This window comes from Molossus molossus, unplaced genomic scaffold, assembly GCF_014108415.1.
Source record: "Molossus molossus isolate mMolMol1 unplaced genomic scaffold, mMolMol1.p scaffold_m16_p_11, whole genome shotgun sequence".
Lineage (NCBI taxonomy): Eukaryota > Metazoa > Chordata > Mammalia > Chiroptera > Molossidae > Molossus > Molossus molossus.
In genome coordinates, this window is record NW_023425346.1 from 63,430,215 (window position 1) to 63,453,356 (window position 23,142).

Genomic DNA, 23,142 nt, shown 5'->3' on the forward strand with positions numbered 1-23,142 from the left:
CATTCTCCTGCTCTGAGTCCTTCATGAGTCCATTCTGTGGTACTGCTTGTCCCCCCTGCCTCTAAGGCGTTTTCCCATATTAAGCATGCATTTCTCCACTCCCACAAAGACGGTTACTCCCTCCCGCATGCATTTTTATATATTCTGTCACACTATTTGAAAGTATTTATTTGTACATGCTTTCACTCTACCAAACTGAAAGATACTCAACTACAAAAGCTGTGCTTTATGTATAATTTTAAACCTGAAGTTGACATATATTGGGCACTCAAAAAACAATTAAATATTGATGAATGACTGAACGGATGGATGGAAACGCCACCAACAAAGTGCTAGTAATGGTGACCCTTCCTCTTATTAATCTTAAATTTTAGTAAAAAGTTTTTAAAGATAAATTTCACCTGGCTGGTTTTGCTCAGTGGTTAGAGCATCAGCCTGTGGACCAATGGGTCATAGGTTCGACCCCTGGTCCAGTTGGGGTCATGCAGGAGGCAACCAATTCATGTGCTCTCTTACATTAATGTTTTTCTCTCGCGCGCCCTCCCTCCCTTCCAGTCTCTCTAAAAAGCAATAGAAGATGTCCTTGGCTGAGGATTAACAACAAAAAGAAAATACCTATTTTGGCAAATTAACAGTTATCATTGTATTAATTTCTACATCTCTCCATAAACACACACATACACACACTCACACATACACGCACAAATATTCCAAGTTAAAATATAAACTACATTGGTTTGGACTTTGCATGTTCAAAATTTCATAATCTTTACAGGGGAATGGCTGATTTAAATAAATTACTGTTTAATTCAAAATCTAAAAATGAAAAAAAATATAAGCTCTTTCTTAAAAGAACAAACCTACTCTTTGCCAATGAAGAAGTGAGATTAGATAATCAATAAGGACCCTTTAAATTCTCATTTTAAACAACTGTTTTCATGAAGTCAAACTTTTATCAAACCAAACTATTATTAAGATTGTGTCCATTGTAATTAGCTACTTATTAATATTAATAATAGGCTGAAGACAAAGGGGAGGCCATATATAAGTATGGTCATCTGGGCAGCTTCACCAGGAAGCTGCAACTTTGTACTCCCCAGAGAACCACCAATCCATTCCCACAGACCCCTGGGGCAAGGGGTCCACAAAAGGGAAATGGGCACATGCACAGTGAAGTATGGGTGGGGTAGGGAAGGTACCTGTCAGTCTAACCGGTAACAGATAACTGGCTGAAGGGGTAGAGCCACGCGAGTGCACGAAATCTTAGAAGGTTCAACTGCCCAGACAAAGAAATTCTTGTTCTCTTGTTCCTTTGGCTTTGCTCCTGCCTCCTTACACTCGTCTGTGTTCCCTCCCTAGTCACGTGGCCCTAGAAGACACATGGCCCATAGCTATGTGGACCCCACAAGTAATGGACTGCAGCTGGGAATGCAAGCTAACCTAGCCAGATGCTGGACTAGACTGTGCAAATATGGAATGGAAGCTTTGGGCAGTGGTTTTGATCCTCGCTCTGCTGAAGACAGCCAGACTTTTCCTTGGCGGGACCAAGGAAGATGGGACCTTGGAAACTCAGGACTTTGATTCCCCAGAAATAAAGCTTTCTACAATACCTCATGCTCCAGTGTGAATCTCAGGAAATTCCTTTTCTCATGACATCACAAGAAGCTCACTTCCATCAGCAATAGGTGGAGACACAGGACACCCCATGGATAACAACTGGATAAACTCATCTTTTACAAGAGAATAAGGTTTTCAAATGAAGTGAAAGTAATTTTTAATCTCTAGTCATTGTATAGTGATGTAATTTTTGTTCTTGTTATTTTTAACTGATTGGAATAAATAATATAATATAGTTACCATTGGGAAACTTGTTAAAATGTGTCTTCCTTTCTGCTAACAAAGATCACCTGAGCTATTCCAATAATCTAGAGTGTACAGTCAACTTTTGACACAGGAAGTAAGTGACAAAGAAACTTTGGGGTAATTCTAGCAAATAGCACTAGTTTGAGCAAACGTGTAACAAAACAATTCTTTACAATCCAATGAGCCATGTACCAAAAGCTCCCAGTGTTCCCTGAGAAACATTCAAAGGCAATTAAATAGTAGCCATGTTACTTCATAAGAGATAATGGGAAAGGAATTTCCTGAGATGAGGCAACAAAAGCAACCAAATAGACACTACTTGACAAAACAAAACAACCTTGCTTTTTTTTTTTATAATCCTCACCCAAGGATATTTTTTCATTTATCTTCAGATAGAGTGGAGAGAGAGAGAGAGAGAGAGACATCGACTGGGTTGCCTCCCACATGACCCGACCAGGGCCAGGGACAAACAGCAACCGAGGTATGTGCCCTTGACTGGAATCAAACCCGGGATTCTTTGGTCAGTGGGCCGACACTCTAACTAACTGCTGAGTCAAACTGGCTAGGGCGAACTATGCATTTTTTAAATGCTGTATGTATTCTGATTGCCTGGCTTCTCACTGTCCCAATTTTGCAATGAAGTTTAACTGTTTTGAAAATGTTTCTGATGTAGACAGAGAATATTTTCTAGGTACCCAAAACTTTTCAAATACATAGATTAAAACACTTAAAAAAAAAAAAATCCGTCTTTACCATTGTGATTTGCCATTTACTTGAGAATGAATAAAACTTACTAGACTTTAAAAACAAATGTTCAAAAACATTTACCCAACTGTATCTGTTTAACAGCAGTAGATGTTTTGTGTGCTTTTTATTCATCCTTCAATTGAATACTACATATTCAAGTGCTTGCTATCCTGTGGCTTGTCTGCATACAGGGCAAACCCTGTCTCTGAATTATTACTGACAGTCCCCATTCCCAGGATGTAGGGCACAACGCCCACACATTGATGTAGGTGAATTAAAGCTGAGACTGAGGCCAATTTTCTGAGTGTCAGTCCCTCTCTTTCATCACAGGACTAAAAAGTGCAAGACTGTAAGGAACTGAAAGGACACACCACCGAGGCCTGAAACGGGGTGTCTTGCTCAGTGGTTTGTTGTAATCAATCTGAGATAAGACTAGTGTCCTTGTACTTATTCTAGTCGCCTCAGTTAACCTCCGGTTAGCATTTCACTTTTAAAAACACCTTACTTGCTACATAACTTATGCACCCTAGAATTCACTCATTTAAAATATACAATTCAATGGTTTTTTGAATAATTGCCAAGTTGTACAATGATCACTGTAATCTAACTGCATTTATGTAGAGCATATTCTTCACCCCAAAAGGGACCTATGACCCCCACTTAATGGAAAAACAGAAGAAAGAACAGGAAAAAGGGGAAGAGGAAAGGACAGGCAAGGAGGAACAGAGAGAAGCTGCGTACAAAGAATTTCATTTTAAAAAGTAAAAACAATACTTACAAAAGTGAAGAATACTGGAAAAATACATTCAGTAAAATGTTAAAAGTATTTTTCTCTTTTTATTCCAGGTGATTATATTTTTCCTCCCTTTTGCATTATTAACCATGAATTAGTCACTAAACGGGCAAAAGATTCCAGGAAAAGGGCTCTGCAAACGAGCAGTGTTCCCGTCACAGCGCCGAGGCATCTAGGCTTAGCTTTGTCCCTCCGCAAACCACGGAATTCACTTCTAATTGAGAGTGGCTGGACTCATTCCACGTTACCTCAGGAAATTTTGAAATAATGAGTATTTTCCTTTAATTCTTACTCCAATACTCAGTTTCAGGAATCACTTGGTATGTCCTTTCAGTTCTTTTTTTGGGTGGGGGGGGTCAATCCTCACCAGATGATATTTTTTCCGTTGGCTTTTTAGAGAAAGTGGAAAGGAAGAAGGGAGGGGGAGAGAGAGAGAAACATCAATGCGAGACACATAGATTGGTTGCCTTCTGCATGCACCCCAACTGGGGCCAGGGATCAAGTCTGCAGTCCAGGTATGTGCCCTTGACCGGGAATCAAACCCATGACTCTTTGGTGCACGGGCTGATGCTCTAACTGCTGAACCACAACGTTCAGGGCTGTCCTTCAGTTCTTAACAATCTTGTTAAGTTCTGTGATGGAAGGGATGGGCTGACAATGTAAAAAATAAACGCATCAGCTGCAGCTTCAACTCACCTAGATTCAACTGCTTCTTCCTTTCAAAGGGCATATTCCAATTCTTCTATTCTTTCCTCCAATTGCAAACACCTTTTTCTCTGATTCTACATTGACAAATGATTTGGACAGATGTTAACATTTCCTCCAAACCTCTTTTCTCTGAAACTTGGTAGGAGAGCAGAGTAGGTCACATTCTCCAAATTATCATGGGACTCTTCAAAAAGCTAACTCCCAGGAATTATCATTAAACTTTTCGGTATCTGGGCTACATTTCACTGACGGATATATACAGCCATGCAGTCTTCTGAGATAAAGTTGCTTTATTACTTAGATAAAATAGATTTTATCAGAGATCATCCTGGCTAGCCCTGAGATATAAACACCATAGTAGGCTTCATGCTATAGTCTTTAAAAATAAGTCCCCAAAATGTGCCCTTTCCTCTTATCTGTGAAATACAGTTCCCTTCAATTTACTCCTTATTTTATCAAAGGCTCCAAAGGACTATATGGAAAAAATTCTCATGATCATGTTAATCTACAGTAAGGAATTTTAGTTATTTGTAAACTTATTCTGGGATTGTGAAATAAGTGAACTTTGCTTAGAATTCTTAAATAATGCTAAAAAATCATCTTTAAACAGTGCATTCCAACCTCTTAACACTTACCCCACATGATCACATAGTTACTCCTGATATAACATTATTCCATAAAATCAAAAATTATAATTTGTTACAAAGCGTTAGAAGGGGCTCTCAGACACAACCTAATTACTCTATTACAATCCTGTTTTATAATTTTATTTTTTTTTAAAGGGGACAGTGTGAATACTGTCTTCCACACCACACCTTATGCAGTCAAAATTCCTTCATTTGGGGAAATCACAGTCGTAAGCAAATCCGTAGTGCAATGGATAAGCCTCACCCTGGGAAAACCACCTTAGTGATCATGGTTATCTCCCCTGCAGGCAACTATCTGTTTTATAATTTTAAAAGTCATGCAAATAACTCCACTTGAAAAATTACAAATTACTCTAATACACAAAGTTTGTTTTTTGAAGAGACCAGAACTATTTCTGTCATTGTGTGGGACTTTAAAATGTACATAGGTTCAATAGCACTGAAAATTGAAATCATCTTCTTGTCACAAATATTATTTTAGACTAGAACAAAATTATAAGCCCCTGACATATTATAAAACTCTGCTTAATGATTAATAGTGCTGAGTTCTCAGAGGCATTGCCAAGCTCAGATGTATTGAGCTTTTCCAGCTTCAGCATTCTTTTGAACACTCTGGGAGGTCGAGCATCTTATCTTTCAAATCCTTCACTTAGTTCTTGCTAAATTAAGTGCTTAAAAAAAAATCACAAATTATTTTTTCCCGTGAAGATTATTGAAGTGTTATGATTTAGAGTAAGTGCCTACTGGCTAAAATCATGCTAGTAAGTAAAAAATTATCTGTCTAATGGTATTACAGCTGTAGTCAATATTTCAATTAAAAAATATATGTATGCAGCTTCTTTGTAAAGAAAAAGACAAAGATTTTAGTAAACTATAAATATATAACAAAAACTTGTTATCAACCAGAAGCACATAAAAATCAATCAACAATTTTAAACACATTCCTTAAAAACACTAACTCTAGCCCTGGCCGGTTTGGCTCAGCGGTTAGAGCATCGGCCTGCGGTCCTGAGAGACCCGGGTTCGGTTCCTGCTAAGGGCACGTACCTCGGTTGCAGTTTGTCCCCGGCCCTGGTTGGTCGTGCGGGTGGCAGCCACTCGATGTGTCCCTTTCACGTCGATGTCTCTCTCTCTCTCTCTCTCTCCCTCCCACACTCTATCTGAAAAAAAAATAGAAAAAAAAAAAAATGTCCTCGGGTGAGGATAAAAAAACAACAACACTAACTCTATTTTAATGCATTAAAATAAATTTAGTATTTAACAAGCAAATTGAAATTGGAACATCTCTCAACAAATACAATAACCCATTTGTATAATACCATGTATTCCCCCAAGTAGTTATTTTAGCATTTAGTCATAATTAGTGCATAATGTGAAGGTACAGCTTTTTTAAAATCACACATTTCTTTTATTTAGAGACTATGTCAAAGAATTTGAAATTCCAAAAGATACATAGAAGCAACCCATCTTTAAAAGTAGTAGTGAAGGTATCTTTAAATGATTCAGTCTCTTATTTAAACAAGATTTACTGAGAATTTATATTGTGGCTGACATTATCAGTGAACAAGACTGAATCAACCTATGTTCAGATGGCGCTTACATATAACAACAAAAAAAAAAACAGACAGCAGATTTTAAAAAATTGCAGACGTAATGAGAAGTGAAAAACAAACAGATATACAGAGTGCTCTGGTGGCATGTTATAAGAGAACCTTAACTAGTATAAAATTGAAGGGGAGCTTTTCTGAGGAAGTAATGTTTAATCTACAACTTGAAAAATGTAAGTGAAGTTTACCAAGCAGAAAGAACACTGCGTGTAAAGATTTGAAGGTGTAAAAGCATGGCATCCAAAGTACTGAAATGGAGCAAAAAGGATGAAGAATGGGAAAAAGGGCAAGGAGAAAAAACAGACATAGTTGAATAAGAGATAAAACCACAAAAAAACCTGTTGATAATGTTAGGTCTTGCGGGTGGGAAGCAGATGTAATTTCTTTAAAATATATACACAGAAACATATCAAGTTCTCCTAAACATGAAATGCAAAATGTCCTTAACTATACCACACTCTCCTGCTGGGAGACAGTAAATCTGCATGTAAATTTGCATATTAAGAGAGATATATTTTTGAAGCAGATACTAAAAGAATTAAAAAGCTGTTATTGTAGCTCAGGCAAATACAATGGTAAAGAAACAAAAGGCTGTCTCTGAGGATGAGAAAAAAGTGAATGCATTATGTTTAAAAGGGTTTAATGGACCAGATTTAGTCTCTGTAGGTAAGGGGCTGAGGAAGCTGACAAAGTGATCACAGAATTATGATTCTAGCAGCAGTGTGGTGCCCAGGTGGATCTGGAAGGCTGGACAGATTTCTAGGAAACAGATACAGGTCTTCCAGTCAAAGAAAAATGTCCTTACCTGACTTGATGCAGTTTTAGATTAATTATTAAATCAAACTTACTGAATAAGAAGCTCATGTCTCATAAAAACTGAAAGATGATTGGAAATCTATCCAAAGATTCCCAAGTGAAAGGTGAAAGCCATAATGCTTTCGCATTTAAAATGAAGAATTGGGTTAATCATCAGTAAAAACAAGGAATTGTTATAAAATATTTATTACAGATGAAAAGGAATGATGTAACATTTAATTGGGTTTTGCCAAATCTCCATCATTTTCTTATAAAATTGGACAATTAAATCCTGTTCCAACAATATGGAATCACTGCAGAGGAAAGATAACTGATAATTAAGGTGAACTCTAAGAAACACTTATTATTAATGTTATTATTATTATTTTTGGTGCTTTAAAAATATATTTTTTTCTTTACTGATTTGAGACAGAGAGGAAGGGAGAAGGAGAGAGAGATACATCGATGAGAGAGAACATCGACTGGCTGCCTCTTCCATGCCCCCCCCTGGGGATCTGGCCCACAACCTGGGCATGTGCCCTGAAGGGAAATTGAACCAGAAACCTCTTGGTGCATGGGTCAACACTCAACCACTGAGCCACACCGGCCAGGCACTCTATGAAGCACTTAAAAGCAGAAAGAAAATGGGCATAATTTGCAATTATAAGGCTGAATGAAAATGTTGTTATAACAATTGGTAAGTATGAAATATCTATACATAACATCAGGCAGCTTTTGACTATAGATTTTATCTGTTAGGTGGTTGAAGGGAGAATAAATATTATTCTGAGACAAAAACAAAACCGCTCAGGAGAAAAATGCTTCCTACTACTCTATTGGAGTATTGAAAGAGAATCATTCAATCATGAAAATTAACATCTTGCACATAAATTGATGTTCTGTCTCAAACTCAGCAGCAATTCTATAATTCATGTCAGAAGTCCCCTGACGTGAGTTGGCATAGAAAATTTGTAGAAAATACTCTATTACATAGTTGCAGACCAATTAGCTGAAAACATCATCAGTAACTATAAACAGGTATAGTAGCCCCATCTTTGGTGTAGCCAACATTTGAACACAACAGAAGCAGTTCAAAAAATGTAATCAATAAAACCACTTTGTGCAGCTGTAAGAAAGAAAGATCTCTTATCCTCTGAGATGACATGGAGGGACCTGGAAAGTATTATCCTAAGTGAGACAAGCCAAGCAGAAAAAGACAAATACCACATGATCTCACTTATTTGTGGAATATAATGAACATAACAGTCTGAGGAATAGAGTAGACCCAGAAACATGGAAGTAGAATATAGACTGATAACCCTCAGAAGGGTGGGAGGGGTGGGGGTGGGAAGAGATAAACCACAGAACTTATATGCATGTACACATAACCAATGGACATGGACAACAAAGCCAGGGACAGAGTGGGGGGGGGGATAGGGAGGAGGGTGTCAATGGGGTAAAAAAGGAGAAACATCTGTAACAAAAATAAAATAAAAAATAAAATAAAATAAATAAAAATAAAACCGCTGTGGATACAGAAGATGATAATTAAGACACTGATGTATGAATAACCTCTCAGAGAGATCCCAAGCTGTATCTTTAACATAAGTGTTATGGCAACATGAAGAGACCAACCCACAAAGAGCAGGAATGGACACGTGTGAAACTTTGAAGCATACAGAAGATGATCAAGCATTTGAAGGGAGGAATGACAGAACCCAGACAGAGGGAACAGCCTGGTTGCCCTTGTCTGTGGGTAGAACGGAGAAGGGACTGAGAGTTAAATGCTACAGGTAGAGGTGAAATTTGACTTTCACACAATCAGTGTTTCTGAACATTGTGCATGGACACCTCTGCAGGGGCTTTCTTGTTCTGAATGTATTCTTCTGTGCTTGAATGAAATTTCGAGCTATGAAGTGGCACTGAGAGCCAACTATTTCTACAGGTTGGTCAGATTTATCTACAGAGCAATAATTGCAGTTATTTGAAGATTTCATTGTACTTTTCATTATTTTTATTTTTCTAAATATGCAAAAAAAAACCTGAAAAGGTAGATTCTTTAAAAAAAAAAATTAATTCTAGCCCACCGGTGTGGCTCAGTGGAATGAGTGTCATCCCATGGACTGAGAGGTCCCAGTTCAATTCCCGGTCAGAGGGCATGCCCAGGTTGTGGGTTTGATCCCCAGGGTACAGGAGGCAGCCGATAGATGTTTCTCTCTCACATCGATGTTTCTATCTCTCTCTCTTTCTCTCTCTCTAAAAAAAAACAAAAACCATAAAAATATATTTTAAAAAAATTAAGTCTAGGTCATGGACTTGAGGAAGTGGCTGAAATGAAGCTCTCATACTAGAAAGTAAGCCCCAGAAGGGCAGGAGTTTTATCTCTATTTTGTTTCATACTGAATCTGCAGTGCCTAGAACACTGCCAGGCACATGAAGGCTGTTTAGTAAATATCTGCTGAACAAAGGAGTGAATGAATGAATAAATACAATCTCAGAGCTGGACTAGGCAGCACAGGTCCACACAAAAAAACACCAGTTCCAGCAACTTGTGGCATCTGCCCTGGGGGTGGAATGCCTTCAAATGCCAGTATCTACAGTCTAACCCTTGAGGGCTTGAGGCAGGGAGAAAGAATCAAGACAAAGTATAGACAGAAGCCAGATCTTACAGACTGCACTCTTATGCATCTCATATTATTTCTGAAAATATCAGCAATATGCATCATTAATAACATTTATTAAGAACACTGTGGGGTGGAAATGACCAATTTTCAGTCAAAGGCCTGAGCTAAACTGTGTCTTCAGTGTTGTGTTTGCTGAATGCCTTTGGCCAAGTCACTTCATTCTCTGAATCTCGGTTTTCTCACCTGCACATTGAGAAGAATAAGTTTTGCTGTGTTTTTTTTTTCTATAGTAAGTCATTTTTAAAAAAGATATACATTTTATTTATTTTTTTTCTTTATTGATTTTTTTTAGAGAGAGAGAGAAAGGGAGAGGGAGAGATAGATACATCGATGAGAGAGATCATCAATTGGCCGCCTCCTGCATGCCCCGCACTGGGGTTTGGGCCCACAATCTGAGCATGTGCCCTGACCAGAAATAGAACTGGCGACCTCTTGGTGCATGGATCCAAGCTCAACCACTGAGCCACACAGGTAGGGCATATAGTAAGTCATTTTTAACCAATTACACCAGTATGAGACAAAGCAAGCACTAAATAAGTAGGGGTTTTAAATATGTCAAATAAAACATATTATTTTCCTTATTTCTGCATCATAACAAATTGTATCTACTTGTTATTGAAATGGCTTAATCGTGTACTACCGAAAACATTGGTGAACTAACAATTCTGCAAGTTGGATAAAACAAAGGAATCTGAAAGATCCCGTTTCCTCAGCATTATACTTGTCACTATGAGGAGAATAGGAAACAGTTGCCCAAGACCTCTTCGACATTAACTGAATGTGTTTGTTTGCAACGAAATATTAAGAATATGACTGGGGTCTGGCTGGTGTGGCTCAGTGGTTGAGTGTCAACCCATACACCAAGAGGTCACTGGTTCGATTACTGGTCAGGACACATGCCCAGGTTGTGAGCCTGATTGCCAGTGGGTGGCATGCAGGAGGTGGCCAATTGGTGTTCTCTCTCATCGATGTTTCTCTCTCTCCCTCTCCCTTCCTCTCTCTCTAAAATCAATAAATATATATATATATATTTTTTTTAATAAAAGAGAGAATAAATCTCATTAAAAAATAAAAGAGTATGGCTGAGAATCTGTTAGCCTTGAGAATAATAGGTTAAATAACCAAATAACATCATACCTAGGCTTGGCAAAAGAAAGAAACACGTCACTATTAAAAAGCTAGTGTAACCTTGGAATAAAAACAATGAAAATACTTTGTTACTATTTAAAAACTTCCAAAGCTTAGGAAATAGAAAAATATTCTTTATTCCCTACCACACAGATAGACTTCACACAGCTCTCTGTTTCTGGAATAAATACACAGTCATAAAAGCCTGACAAAGAAGACCGCCATCTGCTACGTTTAAAAGTGGATTCGCTTGATCTCCTACATGAGGGTTGGAGCAGAGATGAAAAGGTGTACTTTTTAGTTCTTTGCATCCAAATACCTTTTTTTTTTTAAACCAGTTTATTTGCTTCAACATTGTTTATACTGTCCCTGAGAAGTAAGAATACATAATATGCTTAAACTCAATACAGGCAAAAGCAATTTTTTCTCTGCTCTTAACCTACACTTATTAGAAAAATAACGTTCTGAAACTCTTGTTATCACTCTATCTGAGATTTAAATAGTTTCTATGATTCGTGGTGAAATATATGCCATAAAAATTGGACATCATACTAATTTTTGGAAAGAATTATACAAGACAAAACAATGACAAAAAGCTAGCATTCTCAAAAAGGAATTTTTATTTTGAAACTACACAATGACCTTTGTCCTCTATCTTCACTCCTGATTTTTAACACTATTTCTAAAATTTTAAATAAACAGTAGAATTTTAGGTTAAAGTATTTCTCATTTATGCTTTGGCTTCCTTGAAATGTTAAAGAAATATCATCAAATTTCTAACTCACTTGATTTCTGCTTGACCCGTTCCCCTATTCAAGCAATATCCCTGACATCCCTCTGGCTGTGTATATTAATTGCACTGTGCTTGCTGTAGTAACTCTTGTTATCTAAGTGTTGTAATGTCTTTCCCTGAGACTAGGGGATGGTAGGACACGCTGAAGAAAGAACAACTTTGGTGGCTGAGTTCCTTGATTCTCCTCACTGCTACTCATCTTAAACTTCCCCGTTTTGCCCTGGTAGGATTGGCTCCCCGATTAGAGCATCGGCTCACGGACCAGAGAGTCCCAGGTTTGGTTCCCGCTAAGGGCATGTACCTGGTTGCAGTTTGTCCCCAGCCCCGGCTGGGGTTGTGTGGGTGGCAACCACTCGATATGTCTCTTTCACGATGTTTCTCTCTCTCTTCCTCCCTTTCTCCCTCCTGCTCTACCTGAAGATAAATGCAAAAATGTCCTCGGGTGAGGATTAAAAAAAAAAAGAAGAAGAAATGAAACTTTCCCGTTTTTGTCTAATCCAAGCTCACATCCTCACTGTCCTGACGCAGAAGATAAACGAGGTTCTGCAGATTTAAATACTTGAGTATTCCTCTGCTGTGTTCCAACTAATCAATCGGTTCCATATCACCACTCACTGCTTCTCCAGGAGCCTGGAACCTGCTTTTGCAAGTGTAGGGCATTCTTGGTGTCACCACCTGTGGTTAACGAGCCTCCCCTGTACTTATCTTCTGTTGTAGCTTTCAAATCTGACACTGGGTCACTTTCTGGATTTCTCCTCCTTTTTGGTCTACTGAGGATACTCAGACTTATTTTCCAGCATAATTCTGAATCAAATTATATGTGTGTGTGTGTGTGTGTGTGTGTGTGTGTGTGTGTGTGTATATATATATATATATATATATATATATATATATATATTGTGTTCTATCCAGAGATCTGGGTTTATAAATAGGATATTACTATGTGTGCTTGGTCTATCATAAGGAATAGAGACTCTATAATGTCCTTTTTGAAATATAACTTAATATCAAGTATAAGCTTAAATTATAAAAAGGGATATCAAGCCCTGGCCAGTTTGGCTCAGCTGTTAGAGGGTCAGCCTCCGGTCCAGAGAGACCCGGGTTCGGTTCCCACTAAGGGCATGTACCTCGGTTGCAGTTTGTCCCCGGCCCTGGCTGGGTTGTGCAGGTGGCAACCACTCAATGTGTCCCTTTCACATCGATGTTTCTCTCTCTCTATCTTCCTCTCTCTCCCTCCCACTCTGTCTGAACAAAAAATGGAAAAATGTCCTCGGGTGAGGATAAATAAATAAATAGGGATATCAAGAGCTCTTTTAATAATCTGATTATCCTAAAAATTTTCTATTGCTGTTTGCATCAGTGTTATAGAACACAGAACTAATGTTTTACTCTCTTGAAATTCTGTTTTCATCCTTTCTAATTAAACAAAATAAAAGGTTTATCTTGGACTCTATAATAATACGTGCTAGAAAACATGCACATAAAACTATGAAACCGAGTAACGGATAGAAGAGAATTAAGGGATCTGAAACAACAGGACTAGGAGGAGGAAGGGAGGTACAAAAGTGTGGGACATGAAATATGTGACGTGTCTAGCACAGAGCTGAATGCCAGACCGTCTCAGGAGACCTGGGAATACTGCCTAGGTGTTTCAGTTGCGGATTAAAATACTGTCTCTCCTGTTAATGTATGTCTTCTTCATGCAGTAGAGCAGCAATTTTCAATCGGTGCACCACAAGAATTTTAAAACATGCAATACCTGACTAGTCAGGGGCACTGACCTCTTTTCCCTTAGACTGCCTAGTAAGAAAATGACAGCAGCCAACACAGCAATAGCCCTCTGGTGTGAATGAATCATATCTATTTTTGTTTTCAGATTGGCAAAAAATATGATATATTTTTTGGTGTGTTGTGGAATTTTAGTAATTAGTGTATGTGTGCCATGAGGTGCAAAAGGTTGAAAATTACTGCAGTAGAGGGTAGTGGATAAAATACTCTACCTGGGTTCTAATCCCATCTCTGCCATTTGACCTTGGGTAAATTTACTTCACCTCCTTGTACCTAAACTGTCTCATCTATAAACTACCTCAAAATGTCCCCATGAGGATTAAATGTGTTCATGTATATAGACAGCTTAGAACAGTGCCTAACACAAAATATACAACGTGGTACATTGCCCATTATTATTAATATTAGTAATGCTGCTAAGGATTCCTTGGCAGATTTTTGTTTTTGTGTGTGTTTTTTTTTTTAAATTAATCCTTACCTGAGGATATTTTTCCATTGCTTCTTAAATAGAGTGGTAGGGAGGGAGAGAAACATTCATGTGAGAGAGACATACTGATTGGTTGCCTCCCGACGTGACAAATTTTTAATACTCACTCAGGAGTTTAGAGAACTCTGTGCAAAAATAGGGTTTTGTAAAAGGCCCATAAACTGCTAGCAGATGCATTTTCTAATAAAACTCCAAGTTTATAGTACTAAATAAGTCAAATTTTGCATAGGGCAAGTCATTTAAAATATTCTTGGTATAGTCTAACTAAATGGTATAAGGGATGTAAACTTGCCTGGAAAAAAGTCAAAATCCCCACTGAGATGAGTAAAATGTAAGCTTATGCTCCTTTTCTATTATAATTATTATCTATATTTTCTTATAAAATAATTAACCAAGGCCCTGGCCAGTTTGGGTCAGCGGTTGAGCATCGGCCTAAGGACCAGAGAGTCCTGGGTTCAGTTCCCGCGAGGGGCACGTACCACACACACACAAAAATTAACCAAGAAATTTATGTCCAGTATATACATTACTTGAATGTACCCAAAACTATTTTTAAAGAAAGAGGGTCTGCTTCCTTGACAGTCACTAACAAGTCATCTGAATTTTGAACTATCCATTAACAGCAACATTGTTCTACTTCTTCCTAGGTCAAGAGTAGCAAATAATTTTAATGATGAAGCAAAACAAACAATTCTATTTAAGCAATTATCAAAATTTAAAGGAAAATAAAAACCAGACTCCCACTAAGTGTCAAATGATTCTCCCCATTGCAAGTACTGGCCACATTCAGCCTTCTTTGAAAGTTAGTTTGAGGCATTAATTACCCTGTGTTATCTCTCAGTGACTCCAAAAAAAAAAAAAAATAGCTTAAAATAATTTAAAAGTTTTAAATGCACTATCATATCATCCAGTATGTATTAATAAATAGTTGTTTAAAACTGGGTAGAAAAAAACAGAACGTGCAAATATGTTCTGTTTTCCCAGCATGACCCTTGGATATGTAAAGTAGATTTAATACTAAAGCTCTAAGTTTGCATTCCAGAAATCTAAATAGCACTGGAGAGTTATAGGAATTAGTAAAATCTGCATAGGAATGTTATGTCTAATCACATTACATAAGACAACATGGCATTATGATGACAACTTACATAAAAGGATCCAAATCTGTGATTTATTAAGTTGCTCATACACTGGATGCAATTTTCAAAATCAAGTAAAAAATGCTTTGTAATTTATTTAGTAAACTTAATTTATTTTCCACTTTAGGTCCAAAAGTAATTTTTTTCTCTGATTTATTAAATACCTAATTAACCATACTAAGAATGTACAATCCATATCCCCATGTATACTTCAAGATATTTTATGAAATACCTTGTTCAGGTGTTATAACTCTATTCATTTACAACTCTTTTTCCTCCTAAATCAAAAAATATCCAATTAAAAATCTCAATCCCTGAAATCGATTGCATATTTAAAAAAATACTACACTAGCCCAGCTGGTGTGGCTCAATGGTTGAGCATTGATTGATCTATGCACCAAGAGGTCACTCCTTTGACTCCCGGTCACAGCACATGTCCAGGTTGTGGGCCCAATCCCCAGGGGGGGCCTGCAGGAGGTGGCCAATTGATATTCCCTCTCCTCAATGTTTCTCTCTTTCTCCCTCTCCCTTCCTCTCTCTCTAAAAATCAATATTTTTTTTAAATACTATGCTAGAAAAATCTTAGTTCAAATATATTTTATGTGCTAAAATGTACTGTCGATATTTTTTTTTTTATAAAGTAACATGTTCCAATGACCTTTAAAAATAAGAAGAATAAAATTAAAATCACCTAGAAATAATCACTGCGAACATTTAGGTGTATTTACTTTCAGTATTTAACACTGAAGGTAGTCAGTCAAGTGTATAGGATATTAAGATCTTATCGTAGGTACGGCTGTGTGTCCCAGTTGTGTTCTTTTTGCATTTTAAATGGCCATTTCCTATACCATTGAATATTTCTAAATACCGTAATTTCACTCTGCATAATATTCCTGTGTTGGATACAGTAATAATATAATTTTTTTCCCAAATATCTCCTCAACAATTTCAGGTACCATTCATATACTAAGAGTTCCTTACTCAACATCTCCTGTTCCATATAGACAAATCCCCTTGAACATACTCATTTGGAAGTACCACAGCAATCCAAACTGAAAATATCCAAAGCTGAAGCTATTACTTTGCACCCAGGTGTCTTTCTGTGTGTCTGTCTGTCTCTCCCCGCCCCCCTTCCTCTCTCTGTGGGGAGATGCTGGTAGATTTAAGCAAATAATTTTATTGATGAAGAAAGCAAACATAATACAGATTGCTTGTATAAATAGGTGTTGGTTCATTGATGATCACATGATCAGTTTTCAGTTTAGATCATCAGACAAGTCATTTAAAATATTGATGAATTATATAATTTAAAATTCATGATTTGCCAATTTTCTTCTCTGAGATAGCCAATTCCATTCCCTTATACACTGTACATATTAATCCAAATCCTTTTCTTCTCTTTCATTCATTTCTGTCTTTATGTATAACAATTTTCCTTTTAAAAATATTTTTATTAGAAATATTTTATTTCAAAATGTTCTCAATGTAAATCATGCTCTAAAAGTACATTAACCCAGAGACGTGGAGGTGGGGTACAGACTGACAATCCTCAGAAGAGGGAATGGTGGGGGAGAGATAAACCACAGAACTTATATGCATGTATGCATGAACAGTGGACATGGACAACAAACTGGGGACAGGGCAGGGAGGGAGGGGGAGGGGGGAATCAGTGGGGGAAAAAGGAGAAACATCTGTAACAAAAATTAATTAATAAAAAATAAATAAATAAATAAAAAATAAAATAAAAGTACATTAAACCATTTTTTAGATGTTATTTCTACATAAGTGAAGGCTTTGGTATAGTAAATGATAACCTCCATAGCATAAATAATTCGTTTATACTAGAAGACCCATGTTTCACCATTTTGCAACATAGAAACCAACATATTTGATGAACATTACTTTGCCAGGTTTCACTATTTCATTCAAATAGCAATTTATAGAGAAACTATTCATTATACTTACATATTGCATAAGTATATAGAATATTTTCCTCTTTAAATCTCTTCATTAAATAAAATTAATATTATTATTATACAGGTAAAGATTAATTTGAATATCATTAATTATTGGAACAGAAGTATCCATTACTTATACAGATATACTGAATGTAAATTTTAAATGTATGACCTAAGGTCAGTGGAAGCAAAATGGTTTCTTTAATTTCTGCAATGACTTAAAGGTTATTTTCTTTTGTATTTAAATGCAGATAAACCATGATACATTCCCTGAATAGGATCTCAATTTGCTCTCCACTGAGGTATTTCCCTAGAGACTCTCTTCAGACAAGAGCACTATTAGTCTTACCTATTAAAACAGAAGGGAGCAGAAGAAATGATACTTCTACTTCCTTTCTGCTACTTCCTTAACATGGCATTGCATTTTGTCATCTATTTATTATCTTTATTATCTTGAATGACTGCATCATCTTATTCACACTTTCTGCCCAATATATTATAATGTCCATGAGGATGTATCTTTTAATATTCCTAAAAGCTTAAAACTACGTTATAGTCACATTTGAATCTAAACTTCATTTACGGTCCCAAAACGAAAACTTTTTCTTTTTGTCACACTTTCTTGACCTTGTACTTATTCTTCTGCACAACTTAAATTGGTGTCTTATTTGTGAAGTGTCCATCAGTTCCCATCCTGAAAGTGTTATCATCAGCAACTGCCCTTTCCTTTTACTTCTTTCTTGGCACTTGGTACATTCTATCTGTACCTAAGGAACTAAAATATGTTGTCATATGTTGCCATATTTTATTGAAAATTAGAAGATGCAGGAAACTGCTTCTGTACCTTCCTGCCCTTAATGTCTACCCCACCACCACCTCATTCAAATAATCAAAGTGCTTAGTTTTACTATAATAAGAAGTTTTTAATAAATATTAGCTGAATAAATGTATACTTGCCATCATTTATAAATGATGTATTTTAGATACTTTGAAAGATTATTCAAATATAATATTCACTTTCCTTCTAGGCTCGGTCCTGTCAGGGATACAGTGGCTGAATATATGTGAGTAGAGGATGCTCCTGCTTACCATCTACATTTAGAATCTAAATTTTGAATGTTTTTCTTCCACACAAACTAAACTTTGTTGGGAGAATTCTTTGAATGAAAAAAAAGTATTAAGTCAATGGGTCAACAAACATTTTCAAAAATGGCTGATGAAATGGTAACTCATTACCACCTTCTAGAGGCAATTTCAGCAATACGAATAAAAAGCTTTAAAAATATTATAAACACTGAAACAGTGATGCTAACTTTAGTATCTCTAGTAATGCAAAATGGGTGATGTTTATATCTATCAATGAGCATATTATCTACATAACAAACACATATAAAAATATTTTTATCCTCACCCGAGGACATTTTTTCACTTTTTGTTCAGATAGAGCGGAGGAAGAGAGAGAGAGAGAGAAACATTGACGTGAAGGGGACACATCGAGTGGCTGCCACCCGCACAACCCAACCAGGGCCGGGACAAACTGCAATCCAGGTACATGCCCTTAGCGGGAACCGAACCCAGGTCTCTCTGGACCGCAGGCCGACGCTCTAACCGCTGAGCCAAGCTGGCCAGGGCTAAAAATATTTTTAAATAATCTGCTCATATTAACAGTTACAATGGAAACTATGAAACACTAACTCATATTATCAAATAGGACAAAATAGATTATTACAAAAAGTAATAAAACAAGCATTATTACCTCAACTTTATGTAAAGGCTAAAACCAACAAAACAAAAATCAAATGATGGAGAACAAAAGGACAGAAGTTATTTTTAGAAAACAGGCTCATTCAAGATTTTAATTTTATTTGACTTTTATGTATTTTACTATTTTCTTTTTAAATGTTTAGTACAAAATAGAAACCTATTTTGTAGTTTCAAATTTTTTTTTTCAAAATGGTTTAAAGTATATAAACAAACTATTACTTATTCTTACCTGGATATGCAACCTTAGTGGAAAGAATATAGACACTTCACTTTGGATAGTTTCAAGCAGTTGCCATCCAAGTTCTTCAAAATCACTTTCTCTCCTCTGTATATCAGATGCAATCCCATATAACTAAAAATAAAATTAAAATTGGACTTAGTAGAATTAATCAATAATGACATTTATGTGTATCTCAATTTAGAGCTTATAATTAACATATTCTAACATTCTAGGTGTTTCTTGTGAAAGGTCAAGGAAGTCACCTAACAATAGGAAAACAATGGTAAAGGTTTTTTGAAAAGGTCAAGTAACAGATTGCTAGATAAGGCAAATAGCAAGACCGCTACAGAATAAACCCATAGATGTGGTTCGATCCCCAGCCCTGGCTGGGGTTATACAGGAGGCAACCGATCGATGCGACCTTCTCACATTGATATTTGTTTCTCTCTCTCTCCCTCTCTCTCCCTCTCTCCCACTCTATCAGAAAATCAATAGAAAAATATCTTCAGCTGAGGATTAAAAAATAATAATAATATATCTAAATATATATGTTTATCTACCTAGCAATACCATTATTTATTACATCATATGGTGTCAATGAATTGTAGGATATATAAATAATATAATTCATTTTATCTTTCCTCAAAATGTAAAAATTGAATTATCACATTCTTCCATCTCTAGAAATAAATTTGTTCATCCTGAACAAGATATTTCAAACAAGACACAGCTAAAAGGTAACTACAAGTAGGTCATGATTTCCAGAGCGATTTACTAGGTCTTTTTGTTTTTTGTCTTAGGAAGAGAAAAAAAAGACAAAGTTAGTTTTGTTTTGTTTTGTTTTGTTTTGTTTTGTTTTGTTTTCCAGCACAATAATAGTGTCCCTATTTATTTTGTGCAACTATTAGTCTCAGAAAAGAAATAAGAAAGAAATCACTCCAGGTAACATAAGAAACTTTGTTAACTATACTGTTAATAAAAATCCAAAATATTATAGCAAAGTAAATATTTTCCTTAAACTACTCAACTTAACATCCTCACAGATTTTATAGCAATCTCAAATTGATTGAAATCCAGTCTTACTGTGGGAAATATTTTTCAACTGAGAATATTTAATGCAACATGACAGAATAAAGAATAGCACAAAAACACCCACATCAAAAACCAAGAAAAAACATGTGCCTACCTCTGCCTTTCTTTGTGCAGGAAAATGGCATATACTCTGAAGTAAACTTATTATTTCATATCTGATAGAATTAGAGTTTTTCATTTAAAGAGTATTTTAAATAGTCTGACAAAAATGAGATATGTTTATGATTTGCTCTTTTGAACATATTTTTATTTTAAAATATAAAATCTTGATTTGCAATTCAAATAATTCTTTGAATTTTAGAAGCATAATCCACTCAATGTTATACCGTTTTGCCAACATTTATTATACAGTCTCATGGAATTTAAGGATGTGTATAAAGTTAAATGAAGCCTACCATTTCTTTACCAAACCTTTCATTTTTCCCAATAGTATTAGTTAAAAAAAATTATTAACACTGCAGTATGACTAAATGCTTCAATTTGTTAATGCAACACTTACATCTTTAAATATTCCATACACAATAAAACCAAACTAAACAAACAAGCCAAGCTAAAAGGTATCTTTTCATCAAATAAAACAGACCACCATTATCATGATCTTCAAACCTTTTCAAAATCATTTCACTTATTTACTTATTTTTCTTATTTTAGCTAGTTCCAAGAATTTAGCAATATTTCAATCTAATTTGCAAAATGCGGTTAAAAAAAAAAGTTTTCCTGAATATTCATTTCTTATCTGCTACAGGCATTTAAATTCAAAATATACAAAATCCTACCCTTAACCTATAACTGTCTTCTTTGGTTGTTTTTTTCCTTTGTCCTGTGATTTTAATTAAGGAAATAGTACAGTCCTCGTTCTAACTGCTCAAAGCAGAAAGTTGGCATTATTCATCCCTGTTATTTCTCTTAGCATCCACGTGCAGTTAAATCAGAATAAATTTAATTGTACTTAATACAAAAAACTCCATTGTGTATTTTCTCCAACTTCACATCCTAATCAATCCATAAGTAGCCAACCATGATTTGGCTAACAAATAATCTGGCCAAATCACCCTCTGGTCAAAGTCCAAATGCCTCAGCAGCTTTTCTTAAAGATATTGTCTCAAATGTTTTCACCCTCATGCTCTAGGCCAGTGGTTCTCAACCTTCCTAATGCCACGACCCTTTAATACAGTTCCTTATGTTGTGGTGACCCCCAACCATAAAATTATTTTTGTTGCTACTTCATAACTGTAATTTTGCTACTTTTATGAATCGCCATCGGATATGTGTTTTCCAATGGTCTTAGGCAACCCCTGTGAAAGGGTCGTTCCACCCCCAAAGGGGTCGCGACCCACAGGTTGAGAACCACTGCTCTAGGCAAAGGGTACACACATAATAACTTGGGATGATTGCCATAGTGCCTTGGGCAATCATTTCCTGTGCATTCTAGTATTTTCATTGAGGTGTTGGCATACATTTCGCCATAACTGTCCCTCTATGCTCTAAGGAAAGCTGGAACATTAATTCAGTTCATTAAAGGAATGTTCATTGAGCACCTACAGAGTGCCCAATTGTATTATCCTTCTTTGCGTTTGTCAATGTGTTAAGAACTATGTTAATGGCAAGGTCAGGTGTGGAAGAAACACAGAGAAGGTGGAACATGTGGACCTGCAGTGCAGAAGTTGTTCAATGAAAAGACTGGGAAAGGCCAAAGTTGTCAGAGAGAACATCAGAAGCAAAGGCACAGGAATAAGAAAAAACATGCCAACTTCAAGTAAGCAAGTAGATCGGTGTATATGATTTGTAAATAGGATGCTTATGAAAGACTTTTATAAGAAATTTCAGTGGTCAAGTAAGGCTTTATCAAGAAGGTTTCCAAATAACATGCTATGAAATTTAGATTTTATTCTAAAGGTAATAAGAGTATGACAAAATGAGGAAGCTGCATAGTAAGATATGTATTTTAGGCCCTGGTCAGTGTGGCTCAGTGGTTAGAATGCTGGCCTGCACACCTACAGTCTTGGGTTTGATTCCTGGTCAAGGGCACATGGGGTAGAGGTTCAATCCAGCCCCAGATGGAGGAGGAAACCAACTGATGTGTCTCTCTTACAACAATGTTTCTCTCTTTCTCTTCCCCTCCTTACTTCCCTCCCACTCTCTCTAAAAATCAGTAGGAAAAATATCCTCTGTGATGATTAACAAAAATATCCTTTGTGAAGATTAACAAAAATAAATAAATGCACACACACACACAGACATATATATATATGTATTTTTAGGAAGATCATGCAGCAGATGTGGTTCTTAAGGGACCAGAAAAGAGAGGTTGAAACAAACAAAATTGCTTCTTAGCAACTTGTATATATTGGTTACATGGTAATGCAAAATAAAAATAGACTCGGGCATTCATATCTGAGAGATGTAAAACTGGAATGGTGCTTGAAATTTATATAGGAACAGAGCAAGACCAAGACCACCCTGATCTGACTTTCCTATCCTCAGAGATGCCAGTGGGGACCAAGACATCCATCACCTGTTACTGTTCCATGTTCACTCCAACCTCTCTACCATTAGCTCTCAGTGTGGTAAAGAAAAAGTGACAGAGGATGAGACATGACAAACTGTTTCAGAATTAATACAAAATTAAATTAACCAATTTAACAACAAATTCAACCTAGTTCTATCCTCTGCATTTGACATAAAACACTTAGCAGTGCATTGAAGCTGTCACCAGAAGGAAATTTTCCTAATTAGAAGACGTAGGAGAACAATTATCAAGTCATTCACTCTTGTTGCTGAAATCACTAAAAAACACAAGTCACTTCTGTGAAACTTTATTATATTTTCAGCCCAAACAGGTTAAGGTAAAGTCTTTTTTAACATGAACTCGTCACAAATTCTGACCACTCAAATATTGTCATTTAGGGAAAACACAGCCTAGGCATCG

General features: G+C 36.3%; 1 protein-coding gene and 1 non-coding gene across 5 annotated transcripts in view; both read right to left on the reverse strand.

The window, feature by feature from the left end:
* Positions 1-23,142, reverse strand: part of GULP1 (GULP PTB domain containing engulfment adaptor 1) — a 243,465-nt gene that overhangs the window by 144,283 nt on the left and 76,040 nt on the right. For all 4 annotated transcript variants that reach the window (XM_036254946.1, XM_036254947.1, XM_036254942.1 and 1 more), the window contains exon 2: positions 19,131-19,253. The gene's annotated coding sequence lies outside the window, so the exon portion shown is untranslated. The remainder of the gene's footprint in view (positions 1-19,130; positions 19,254-23,142) is intronic.
* Positions 4,891-5,053, reverse strand: LOC118625948. The gene has a single exon (XR_004958794.1). It is a non-coding gene; the product is annotated as a U1 spliceosomal RNA (small nuclear RNA).